The following is a 13,038-nucleotide window of genomic DNA, read 5'->3' as shown; positions in this document are numbered from 1 at the left end:
TTGGGCTTCCCTGGCACAGTGAAGGTTCAAGCAGCTTTTCTCACTACACCTGTGAGCAAGTTGCAGTGAAAAGAGGAAGGTGTTAAGGAAGTAGCTTTATTTTGGACATTTGACTGCAATAGTTTTCAGTTGACTCAGGTTGAGGAAGCTAATTACAAAAGTGCAGCATAGAAATCTGAGGATAAACGGGGTCCCCGTGGAAAAACAGAATGTGTAGGACATGCTTTTAATCAGAGTATATATTGAAAGAAGGAGAAAAGGTGGGAGAGCTTGTGACTGGATAGGGAAGAGGTAAGGGAGAGGGAAAGAGAGGGTGAGCTCTGGTTGCACTTAGCTCTAGGCAGTGCAATTAGAATTTGCCAAGCATTGACAAGTTACCCCATCTAAAGCGATGACTTTGAAGAGTGGGTCGTGCATCGCCTTCACAGACACGATTGAGAACACTTGACCCCACGCGAGTGACCCACAGCAGAGATGAGAGCAGATCTGAAAGCAGCAATGAAGCCAAAGCAGCACCTGGAAGCTGCAGGTACGGTGATAAGCAGAGAAATCAGAGTGAGCCTTAAGTATTGGGCAAGCGCAGGAAATGCAGGAGTTTGCAAGCACCAGCAGATGCAAGGGGTGGATAAAGAAGAAGGTGACCATGCTATTAACTTGGATGAACTCTTCAAAAGAGTGACGGGCAGTGCTGTAGCAGAAGGCAAATGGTCTCTGAGTCTCAAGGCCAAGGGAATATACTTTTTTTGAGCATGTGTATTTGAGAAGGAGGCAGAAAGTGCCTCTACAAAAGGAGCCACACCTGATCACAATGAGCAGACTTCTCTTTGCTACGTGTGGATGGTGGCTGAGCGAGCCATTGACCGGAGAAGACCCTGCTTGTACTAGCACCATCAACCAGTCCAGCATCCCAAGAGGTGAGTGCTGTGCTTGGGGGACCAAAGGAGGTGAAGACCTTAGAGGATGTTCTCCTGGGTGGCTGGATGGGATGGTCAAGTTGCACAGAGTCTGTGGCTCCATCCGTGAAGGTTTCAGTGATCAGACTGGAATGAGAGACCCTCAGGGCATGTCAAAGTCAGGACAGGTGGATCTGGCAGTAGAACTTCTTTAAAAGCAACTCTAGTTGCCCAAAATCTGTCTTGGGGCGCCTCATGTAGGTCACGTGTTGAGAGACCTGAATAATTAGCTTGGTTAGAAGTATGTGTAAAGAACATTTGTAAAGACTCCATGAGCTTTGAGTTGACCCTGTTAGCTGGGGGCGCTCAGAGAGGGAACCAGCTTGTGCTGGTATTATTGTGGTGACACAATGGTCCTTCCCAGAGCACTGCTCCAGCTCCGGGCCGAGGGCTGGATGTAGTCCATGGCTGATTCCTGGGTCTGAGCCCTTTTCTTCCATGTGAAATATATAGTGTGTCCTCTCTGACCCTTTGCCATTTACCCTCGAAACATAAATTACATTTCTGACAATTTCCAAGCAAAACCGTTAATTAGTTCCGAGACAGTATTAATTAAACAGAAGCCCTTTACAAAATCTCAATTTGTTTGTTCATCTTCTGCTGACCTTTGAACTCATGAAGGGCTTTTCACCAAGCCCTCATGCTTCACAGGGAGTTAAATCTCAGTGAAATAAGGTGGAGAAGTGAATGTTTGAGGAAATTAGTCTGCAATTCCCCAAGGTTACCCAAGGTAACCAAGTTATATATAACTTTGTTTTATAGCCAGAGCTGGGTCTGTGGCTTCAGCTCTCCTTAAATAGTCCTCCGTGTAGCATCCCACACAAGAGGATACAGCTCCCAGGCGGGACGTTGCCTCCAAAGAGCTATCATAGAGCCTTTTATGATGTGATAAATAACTCTGGCTGGTGACACGGACCCTCACGTAACTGAACTTAATCACTGGAAAGAGCAAATATTAAGACTAAAGCTGTAGGAGGGGATTGCAGGGCATGCAACCCATGCTGGAGGAGAAAACCTTAGCTTGGGACTCTCCTTTGCCATTGTCATTATCACCTTTGCAGGTTGGTGGTCCGCTCCCAAATTTCCTAAGGCAACTGGAGGCAGGGACAGGTCCCCAGCTTGTTCTCCAAGCAAGATCTGAGTAAGGAGCAGTTGTGCCAGCAGCTCATCCTTACCCCATGCCCCTCTCTGCAGAGGGCCAAGGCAGGCTGAGCACTGAAGTGGCGGTGGGTGTTACCATTCCTCTAGCTATTGTTCCCCAATCACTTGCCCCATTTTACGTGGAGCTTTGTTTGGAGCTTTGTTTGGCACTTTTTGCAGCGTCACAATTAATTTTGGAGCGCCCGCCTCATTGTAGGCTTTCAAAAGGATTATGCCTGCGTCTGCCCGGCGCTGTAATTAAGTCTCTTTGAGATTTCCACTTCCAGCAGAAACAAAGCACTTGAAATAAAGCCGAGCATTTAGGCAGCTATCAGCGTGCTTTGTCTGCAACACGAAGGATACCTAAGAGGGAGGCTGGAGATGTTTCCTGCCCATCTCAAAGCCAAGCCATGGGCACCAGGGTTTTGCTTGTGCTTGGGATTCTGTTATCCCTGTTATCTGTTATGGATGAGGGTGAGGAGACTCAATGGAAGGCGCTTTGGAGACAGGCTGAAGGTCCCTGGAGATGGCTAGTGTACCATGGTGACTTTCCATCTCACCGCTGGTCCCCAGACTTTTGGCTGGTTTCTGCTGCAGCAGCAGGTCTTGTCCTTCTGCAGGTTTAAGGGCTTGAGATGGAAAAAGGCAGAACTGAAGAAGAGTCACCTCAGGTACTCAAAACTTGACTGTGTACCTAAATAAAAGTGTTGAGGAGAAAGGGTGACCTGCTGTGAGATGGCTGCAAACAGAGGAGAAGGCGGCGGGTGGCAGGGGACGGGAGTGGAGGTATCACCACCATCTGGCAGAAATGAAACGACTCATCTATCCATGCAGGATAAAGCCCTGGAGATGGGAGACTGCAAATTGTGGAGGAGAAAGGAGAAAAGGAAAAAAAAAACAAGGACGGGAAGATGAGGAGGAAGGAAGAAAAAGCTGAAATTTAATCAATGTTAAAAACCAAGAGGGAGCTGTATAGCAAGCTGTATTTGCGGCTATTATGTCATTTTAGCACCCAATCTGGGCGATTTGTTTCCTGATAAGTCTTTGAAGAGCTTGGACTTGACCGTGTCGCATCTTTGGGAAGCTAAGGGATGATTCCTGAGTTTAGCAAAGACCTCCTCATTTAGGCCCTTCTTCCTTGTTGGTCCTGTAGGACCACCTATAACCTCTAGGACCACCTATAGCCTTTAGGACCACCTATAACCTCGAGGATGCTCTTGCTTCACATTGCCTCGAGACCTCTGTCTCTACCAGCTTTGCAGCAGTGATGCACCCACCTGCGGGAGCAGGATCTCAGCTTCACTTTAGCAAGACAGAAAATAGGCAAGGAGACAAGCACAACGCGGGCGTTCTTGGATAAAAGAGCATTAATACCATTAATATCCAGCAATCAGAATTTCTTGGAGAGAGAACAGCACTGCATCCCCTTCCCTCCTGCTCATCCTCAGCTTGTTTAATGAAAATCAGAGACAGCCATTAAAGAGCTGTTTAGCATTTCAATACGTTTAATATCCTCACTGATAAGGGAACGATGGATATTACCAAAAGGCCTTTCTTAAACTCTCCCCTTCTGCAGCTATCGTTCCTGGCTTATGTTTGTCTGAATTCCAATTCCGAACGATCTCCTTCAATGAGGCAAAATTATGATAAGATTATTATTTTTTTTAATAGAAAGGATATTAATACACAGCATTTCTGATAATGACAAGGAAGAAAAGCTCACTGGGCCTTCCCGCCCTGACCTGAATTAATTGGGTGCTGATTGCTCAGTTGGCCACCAGCGTGGGGTGAGACCTCCCGCAGCCGTGCCCTGTCGTGACACATGCTGTGGAGCAGGGAAACAAGGATGGTGAAGGTGCACAGGGATACCCTCTCCCCAAGGTGGTTGACTTCAATGCTGAGCAAGAAGAGCAAGCATTTGGGGGCAAAAAATGTCATTTTGTCACAGTCGAGAGAAGACTTGGTGCCAAATGCTTGGACACTGCAGCTTGGACTGCATGGGGACACTACCATGAGGAACTGGAATACTGAGCTGTGATGGAAGAGAAAGAGAGTCCCCAGGATCAAAATTACCAGCGTTTTGGGGTACCTCCCTGTTAGTGTTTATCACACATCCTGAGCTGGAGAAGGGATGCTTCAAGTCCTTCATATACCTAAGGGTATCTCCAGGTTCTCTCATCCCTCAGCCTGCACCAGGCCTGATCCAACGTGGCTAGATTCAGTGTTTTTGGTGCACCATGTGTATTGCTGTAGGTGAAGTGCCATGCAGACGTGCATCAATTGTCAGCATGGTGCCAGCTTGTGCAATCAACCCCACTTGGAAAATGTTCTCCAGTTTGGGAACCCTGCCCCTACCAGAAGTGCTTCTGCAGATGCCCTCTGTGACAACCAGGTGCAGAAACACCTTGAAGGGACATGGGAGAGGTGGAGGGGAGGGTGCTGCTGGATGCAGAGCAGACTCCCAGGCAGTGACAAGTGATGGGAACAGGGATGGGGCACGCAGATGGAGAGAAGGGCCGGGGATCCCGGCGTGATGCCTTCCCAGTGTCTGCTCTGTGGGCTGCGTGGCCTGTGCTCCGGCTTGGCCTTGTCAGCATTCGCCCACACGCAGCCAAACCCTCATCAGTGAAGGAGATACCAGCCAGAGAGCATGCCTTGCTCAGGGCTCAGGAAAGGCTGAGGCAACAAACACCATTTCTTACCCCAAGACTTTGCTCAGAGCTTCCCCAGGGATGCACTTCAATGTCCTGTGGATTTCCTATGGTCCTGACAGGGAAAAGGGCCCCATTTTCAGATAAGAGCATCCTCGTCATTCATAATGGGAGCCTACCACAGAAGCTTCTCTAAGATCCCAGGCCATTGCGAAATGCAATGCACAATAGCACCAGGCACCTCTGGAAGAGGAGAACCCATCTTTCGGGAACACTCCTACGTGGAAAGCTCACCATAGGAAGACACTGACAGCAGCGGGCTTTGCTGCAGGCAGCATCCAGAACAGCAGCACCTCCAAGGAGCACAATCCAGGGAGGCACGAGCCTAGCAGGAATTGCGTGGGCAGATGCCAGATGCATGTCTTGCAGACCACCTTGATGCCATGTCCTTGCAACACGCTGCTTTTGAACCCCAGCACGGCTGTAAAGAGCCTGAGATAGGTGGAGGCCCTCGGCTCCCACTGGTCCAGCTCAAAGGCGAGCAGAGAGGATGTGGGTGCTGGGATGGGACCATCACCAAGGGACAGATCTGCCTCCCTTGGGCCTGAGCTCTCCATAGAGCAGCAGAGAGACCCCAGGGCTTCTCCTCCTCTCCAGCTCCTCCGCCACCATCCATAAGAAGAGGCCCAGGGCAGGAGGCCTGGGAGAAGCAGAAGGAGAGGGAGCATCACCACAGCTCTCAGGACACGGTGTGCGAGGCTGGGGGTGGAAGTTGGGCTTTCCCCACAGCCTGGCGAGCGCCTCCTTGCCATGAAGACGGGGAGCTAGAGGAGCGGCGGGCTGCAGTTTCAGCAGCAGCAAAACAGCACGAGACAGCGGAGCGGGGCAGGCGGGAGGCTGCGGGGATGGGGGGGAAGCCGAGCCCCCGGCCGGGATGCTCCGGGAAGGGGGGCTCGCGGCGCAGCCCGCCGCTCCAATTGGCTGCGGAGCGCTGACGGGCACGCTGCTCCCTCCCCGCCGCGCCGCTCGCCGTGGGCACGCGAGCACCGCGCGCAAAGTGCCTCCGCACGGGCCGGCGCGCGCCCCGGCTCCCGCGCGCTCCCCGAGCCGCCGCGTCCCGCACCGCGCCATGGCGCGGGCACCGCGGGACCTGGCGGCCTCGCTCGCCGCCGTCGTCGCCTTGGCCGCTTGCATCTCCGCCACCAGCAGCGAAGGTAGGAGCCCGACCGGCCCTGGTGGCATGGGGCGGTGTTGGGGGGGACCATCGGGAAGGGTCTGGGTGGAGGCTTAGGAGGCTCCCGCGCAGGTTTGCAGGGGAGCGATGGCCTCTGCGCAGGACGCGACTTCTCCCGGCTCTCGGGGGAATGCAGCTCCGCGTTTTGCATCCTGGAGCTCGTGCGCGGGGCCAAACTTCAGAACCGGGCAGGACAAGTTGGTGTTGACACCCACGCTGCGCTCCCCCTGGCAGCAGGGTGCTGCAGCGCGCAGGGGACGCGCGGCGGTGGCGACGTGGGTGCCAGTTCGGCCGCGGCGGTCACCACCGCTGGGGACGGAGCGAGCGGGAGACGGTGGCAGCGAGCAGATGGGCAGGCAGGACCGCGCAGGAGGGGACGGTGGCAGCGTGGCCGGGGAACTCATCCAGCAGGGAAGGGGCTGGGAACTTCTCAAGCGGGAAGCGAGCATGGGGCCCATCTCCCACACGAGCATCCTCGGGCCTGCTCCAGCCGCGCTCGGCAGCCAAACCCCGCTGGGCTGCGCGGTGCCGCGGGCGCATCCTGGACGCATCCCGGGTGCCGCAGCGCGTCCTTCCCATCCCGCGCCCCGCTGACGCCCGCGTCCCGCCGCCCTGCCCCAAGGATGCTCCGTGCCCTTCGCGCTCCCCGCCGGAGCTCCCTCCTTCCCAGCCTGCCTTCCCCGTCTGCATCCCGCTTCTCCACCTATTTGCTGGCCCTGCCCTTGCTTGCTGCCAGATCCTCCGCTCCTGGTGCTGCTCGTGCGTCTGTTCCCCTCTCTTTCCCTGCCCTTGCTGGCGCTGCATCCGTCTTTGGATGTGAGGGGATAGAAGGGATCTTGTGAGCCCCGTGTTGGCTCTCATGGTGCACAGGCTGCCCCGAGCATGGTGCCCTGGGGCAGGAATAACCCATGGTGCCCTGGTGGGGGCATCTTCTGCAATCTTCTGCCTCTGGGGTGCTCCAGAAGTGTGGTCTGGTCTCCTCCGTACCGGGCTCCTTGGGTGGCGAGCGGAGCTGAGAAATCAGCTTCCTGCAGGGTGCAGGAGCTGCGAGCGGAGCGGGTCGCCCAGGGTGAAGCCCATGGAGACCTCCCTGAGCGGACCCCAGGCCTGCGGGGTGGCGAAGCACGGGCTCCACCGCCGGGATCGGCAGCCTTGGGCTGTGGGGACGGTTCCTCCCGCAGTACCTGGAGCTCCTGAACGCCAGGCAAGGCCTCGTGGTTACCGCCAGCTTCTGCAGTGGTTTCTGCAGCATCTGCGGGGACAGCAGGGTCCAGGACTGCTCCCCGCGTGCTCCTGGCCAGGAAAGACGTGGGGTTCTTGCGAGACGCGTTGGAAAGGAAAGGTGGTCTCAGCGATGGCTCTGTGAGGGGCAGTGATGCGGCAGGGCCTTGCTGAAGGTGCTGGGCGCTGTCCGGAGCACGCGTGGGGCTCTGGAGGAAGCCAGCAGTGCTGTGCCCACTGCCACGAAGGGTGCCCAGGCCTCTGCAAGCACCAGGGTGGTGGTGGTGGTGGAGAGTCCATGGTGGTGGCTCTAGAGAGACGGGCAGATGCTGCAAAGCGCAGCACAGGTACAAAGGTGTGAACCATCCATCCTTCTGGCCGCCAACACAAGCGCAAGGACCCACCGAGTCCTCGGGCACCACCTCCACCTGCGTTGTCCCCACAGCTCCAGGATGCAAAGAATAACGGGCCAAAGACGCCGCATCCTGGAGACGTGGGGAGGAAGGGGTGCGCGGTCCATCCGCAGCCTGCTGCCATGGCCCCATTCCCCGTGGAGATGCTCCCAGCCCCGTGGAGATGCTCCCAGCCCCACGGGGATGCTCCCGGCCCCACAGACACCCGCCGACCCCTTCGATCCCATGGAGATGGCCCAGGAGGGACTGTGGAGGTCCACTGGGGAGCCCATGCTGCCGGCTCTGCCCTTCCAAGCGTCGCCCCTTTCCTTCGGGGGGCTGGAGACCCGCAGGGTGGGAAATTACAGCTACAAAGCGAATTTGGGGCCGGGTTGCGCTGCGCTCTGCGTGCGCGTATGGGAGGTAATTGGTCTGTAAAGACGTGTATTAATCCCAAAGAATCTGCTTCAATCTGGTTATTTAGCCAGGAAAAAAAAAAAAGATTATTTCCAAGCAATTTTTAGTTTTTTTTTTTCTTCAGCTCACTGTGAAACAGATTCCCTGAGAATTGCCATTCCATGGGAAATCTCCCCATTTCGGCATGGCAGCCATTGCAAAAAACAAAAAAAAAACAAAACAAAAAAAAAGCTTTGGAAGCCCAAAACGGAGATGTTTCCTGTCTGGAAAAAAATACCCAGGATCTCAAATAATTTTCAGTGGAATTTTCAGTTTGAAAAAAAAAAATGTTTCGGAGCCTGTTGGGGTGAAAGAATTGTGCTTTTTGGCAATGCGAAGGGGCGCGCGCTTCCCCGAGATGCCGGGGCCTGCTGCGGAGCGGGATGGGCTGCTTGGATGCGGGAAAGCGGCGGGAAGCTCGGCCGCTCGCTCGGGAAGGAGACGGGGCCCCGCGGCCAGGCCCGGGGAGGCGTTCGCGGGCAAAGCTCGCGCCCGTAATCTCATTAATTGCCCCCGTGCCCAAAAAGAAAGGAAGAAAGAGCAAACCGAAAGAGGTAAAAACTCGTCTGCATTCGCTCCGTGGCACTTTGCTAGCCCACCTGCAAATGTGCAGGAAAAAAGAATTAAATTTCCGATAAAAACCGGGAATTGTGGGTTTTAGGCAAGCAGGAGTTTCCTACGAAAACAGGGAATTGGGGGTTTTAGGGGAACAGGAATTTCCTATGAAAACAGGGAATTGCGGGTTTTAGGCAAACAGGAATTTCCTATGAAAACAGGGAATTGCGGGTTTTAGGCAAATAGGAATTTCCTACAAAAACAAGGAATTGCGGGTTTTTGGCATACGGGCTTTTGGGGATGGAAGAAGAGAATCATCCGCTGGAAACAGGGGAAGGATTTGCAGTGTGTGAGATGAGGAAAAAAAAAAAAAAAAAAGAGGAAAACAGTCATTTTGGGGGTGTTTCGTTTTTGCTTGCCCTCGAAATGCTGGGAAAGAGAGCAAATAGTTGCATGAGCACAGGCTGCTGGATAGCAGGGAATGTGCTCTGCTCCCACCTTCGTTTTTGCCCCTCTGGTATTAAAACCTTAGAAAACTTCTGAGGGGGAAAAAATATATATATATGCAGGCAAATAATGCAACAGGGCTCAGCATGGACCCACTTTTTCATCCTCCTGAAATTCCCGTTTCCTGAAGGGTTTATTTACGGTGGCAGGGGGGAGGGAAAAGATGGTGAGGGGTGGAAAGAGCCGCGCTGAATCCAGCTTTAAGCACAGTCCAAAACCTGACTGATTGATCAAGGGCTGCAGAAACTCTCCCTAGTTTTTCTTTTTTTTTTAATAGATGAAAAATGATAAGAAAAAATATCACGCTTACAGGAAAAATGACCAAAAAAGCAAACAACACATGCACGTATTAAATGCATTCTTCCCACTCGTCCTTTAGGGATGCGGCTGCTCGGGATCCAGCAGCAGGCGAGATTCCCGTGCTCCGGCGGCATCCGAGTGTCCCACATCCGAGCAGGATACCCCGGCACTTCTGCTCTTTTTCCTGCTCAGGTCCCCCCCGTCTCATACGTTCGTTGCTCTTCCCTTTCTTTCCGGAGGCGAATCCGTTCGTATGAGAACTCCATTCAAGCGCTGACAGGTCTTTTTTTGGGGGAAAAAACCCACCCCAGCCTTGCTAGCATGGCCGAGGCACAAAATTACCCCCCTGTGCCCGCGTAACCATTAACCCCTTCAGCCCTGGTAGTTTGGGAGCGCTCCTGCAGGCTGGTTTCCTTCAAAAAAAAGGAAAAAAAAAGAGAGAAAGGAAAAAAATAGCATTTTTGCTATTTTTTTTCTGCATTTATGCTACTTAAGGACAGAAATAACCACAAAAAGGACACAAGTCCTTCACGGGGCAGGTCCACCAATAAAGCCCACCACCTTTGACCATTTGCTAATTGCCATTTCTTTATTATTATTATTATTATTATTATTATTATTGTTATTGTTGTTATTATTGTTGTTACTATTATTATTATTATTATTATTATTATTATTATTATTATTATTATTATTATTATTATTATTATTTTGCTCAGCACCTGCAGAATTTCCCTGTGAACTTTCCATATTCTTTTTCTCTTGGTCCACCAATAAAGTCCACCAACAAATTCAATGCATTTGGCCAGGGCATCCCTACCATAAAGGTGCTGTTTATTTGAAGACGTCAACCAAGGTAGGAGCCACCGCTCTTTTTAGTATTTGTTCCAATGACTTCCCAGCCTCAGCGCTGAAAAAAAAGGGGTTAAAAATTGTTGTTTTTGTTGTTGTTTTTTCTCTGTTTTGAATATTTTTGTCTTCCCCTTCTGGTGATTTGTTGTTGTTATGCTTTTTGGGGCTAGATTAGGAGCCCTCTGCATCCTTCTTTTCTATAAACCACAGAGGTTGACCAATTTTCTCACTCTCTGACATTTCTGTCATGGTCATGGGTCTCTCTTTTCTTTTTTTTTTTCCTTAATAACTCCATTTTTTTCCATAAAAAGTGTGGGATACGCAAAGCTCACGGCACAAACCAACAGTGGCTTCACCCAGGAAAAATCAGCTCCGTCCCATCAGGGGCACATGCGGATATTTGGGTCTATCCACAACGTGGGTGCCAACAACCCCCAATTCATAGCCCTGCAATTAAGTCACCTTTATAATGAGGCTTGATATAGAGCTCCTTAGCTGTCTTATCTTTCCTTCTAGGAAATTCTCCTGGATATGGAAAGGCTCCCGCAATATTTCATTACTGATGGCATGAGGCATTCAGCAAGTCCCCTAAAATTTTTTTAGCATTGGTATTTTTTTCCCTGGGGGGAAAAAAAAAACAATTTTGATTTTAAAAAGCTATTTTTAAGAGAGCAAAGTATTTGCCATTAGAAGAAATTAAATTCCTGGAAAAAAAGTGTCACCGGGGTGCAAAGCTCAGCGTGGCCAACGGCTGCAAGCGTGAGAGATGTCCTTGGAGAAGTTAGTGGAGAGCATTCCATAGCCTGAAATGCCGCCATCCCAGCCCCTTTCCGGAGCCCAGATAAACGAGCACACTTGCAAAAAACCCCATATCTCCTCGGTGCAACCCTCCGGAGCAGGCGGAACTCAAACCTTCGCTCCGGGCACCTGCAGGACTGACAATATTAGGCAAATCCTAATTTGGGGTAAGCAGCCTGACTGCTGCAACGGCCCAGACAGGCTGGAAATATTAGTGGGAATATGCGGTGCTGCTGGGAATAGGTTGGGAATGAGCCCTGCTGGGAAATGGACCTGGACGGAGTGGGGCAGAGGGGCAGCTCCTGGATGCGCCGGGAAGGAGAAAGGGACTCTGTGCTCCATCCTGAGCATCCCACATTCCCAGGGATGTTTTGGCTCCCCACGGCTCCGCTCTGCTCCGTGTCTCTCCCAAGCCTTGCCACGCTCCGTCTCCCTCCCCTCGCTCGCCTTCCCAGCCCTGCAATGTTTCCATGGAGTTTCTTGCCTCCCTGACCTTTCTCACCCCCTTCCCATCCCTGGAGCCTTCCCACCTCCTCCTCCGTCTCCTGCCCTGAATTACAACAAGCCCCAACACCCCTGGAGCCTCGAATAGCTCCTCCAACAGCCCGGCGCAGCCCCGCGACACGGATCCGGGAACGGGAAACAGGGATGTAAGAGGAAACGCATCCCCAGCCCGTGCTCCAGCACTCGCTATCCCCAAATATCTCACCCTGCAGCCAGGGATATCACAGTTCTTTACGTTGCTTCCACTGCGTTATTTGTGTCCCACTCTCTCCAGGCACCTTTTGCCGCCCCAGAACCTTGGGATGTGCAATCCGGCTTGTCCCACCACGCAGGCATCACGAAAGCCTCAAACTGAGCAGGAAAGATTAGTGCTTTGTGCCTGCCCATTCTCATCTGTGTTTTTGAGAGAGACGCTTTTGTTTTGTTTTGTTTTGTTTTGCTTCAAATATTCTATTTTCTGAGAAAAAAAAAATGAAAGCGTTGCAATTTTTTTTATATACCTCTGAAATATTTTATTCGCCGTGTTTTATTTTCTTTTCCCATTATTTCCTGGCATTTCCATCTCACCACGGGTTATGCACTTCCCATCCGTGTTGCCGTACATGGTACCGGGCAGGGTCTGGCAGGATCAGGTCGATCATTTTTATTTTTAAAACCCAAAGAGCAGCTTTTTGTTAGCGCTGATTGAGCAAACAAGCTTTCTTCCTACATCAAAGTAGCTCCTGCTCCTGGTATGCTGAGAAGGGGTGACCCTCTGGGCAGTCCTTTGAGGCATTACTGCTCCTGGTGCATGATAAAACGGGATCAAATTAAAGAAGATGGAAAGTTCACAGGGAAAATCTGCAGGTGCTGAGCAAAATAATAACAATAATAATAATAATAATAATAATAATAATAATAATAATAATAATAATGAAATGGCAATTAGGAAATGGTCAAAGCGAGCCCTGGCTTTGCGCAAGAATTGTCGGAAAATGGTGCTTTGTCCTTCTTGTCTTTTGGCCTGATTCTGGCATTTCCCAGAAAGTGGAAATCCTCCGTGCCTGTGGGAACATCCACTCACGTTCCTTCCCAACAGAATTCCCAAATTTCCCCAGACGGGAAATCTTGCTGCATCTCTCCCAAGGGGTTGGCGGTGCATCCAGCCCCACAGCTGAGTGACCTCCCTGGATCTCGTGGCAGATCCCAGACGGAGCATCCGCCCTTTGCCGCTTTTTGACGGCCAAGCCGCTGCTTTCTGCCCTGAAATCCCAACCAGGGAGGTCACACATTGAACAAACATCTGTTTTTTTCTGTCTTTAAGGATGAATATCCTCCTGTGGAGGAGGAGGAGGCTAAAAGCCRGGCGCTTTTCCCCTGGATACTTGGAGGCCAGGGAAAACCGGACTCTGCCGCACCTGAATTTGGAAAGGTCCCGGATTAAATGCTGGGATACAAATAGCTGCCCCATCCCGGCCCCACCTGCCGCAGATGGC

The 13,038-nt window shown here is 51.9% G+C and overlaps 1 long non-coding RNA gene across 1 annotated transcript; it reads left to right on the top strand.

The window, feature by feature from the left end:
• The first annotated feature begins 590 nt into the window (after nt 1-590).
• On the top strand, nt 591-3,207 carry LOC112957404. The gene is made up of 2 exons (XR_003251219.1): nt 591-914; nt 2,928-3,207. It is a non-coding gene; the product is annotated as an uncharacterized LOC112957404 (long non-coding RNA).
• Nucleotides 3,208-13,038: the final 9,831 nt, after the last annotated feature.

This window comes from Nothoprocta perdicaria, unplaced genomic scaffold (genome assembly GCF_003342845.1).
Source record: "Nothoprocta perdicaria isolate Ctin4 unplaced genomic scaffold, notPer1 scaffold_72, whole genome shotgun sequence".
NCBI lineage: Eukaryota > Metazoa > Chordata > Aves > Tinamiformes > Tinamidae > Nothoprocta > Nothoprocta perdicaria.
This window is presented reverse-complemented; position numbering and strand designations above follow the sequence as displayed.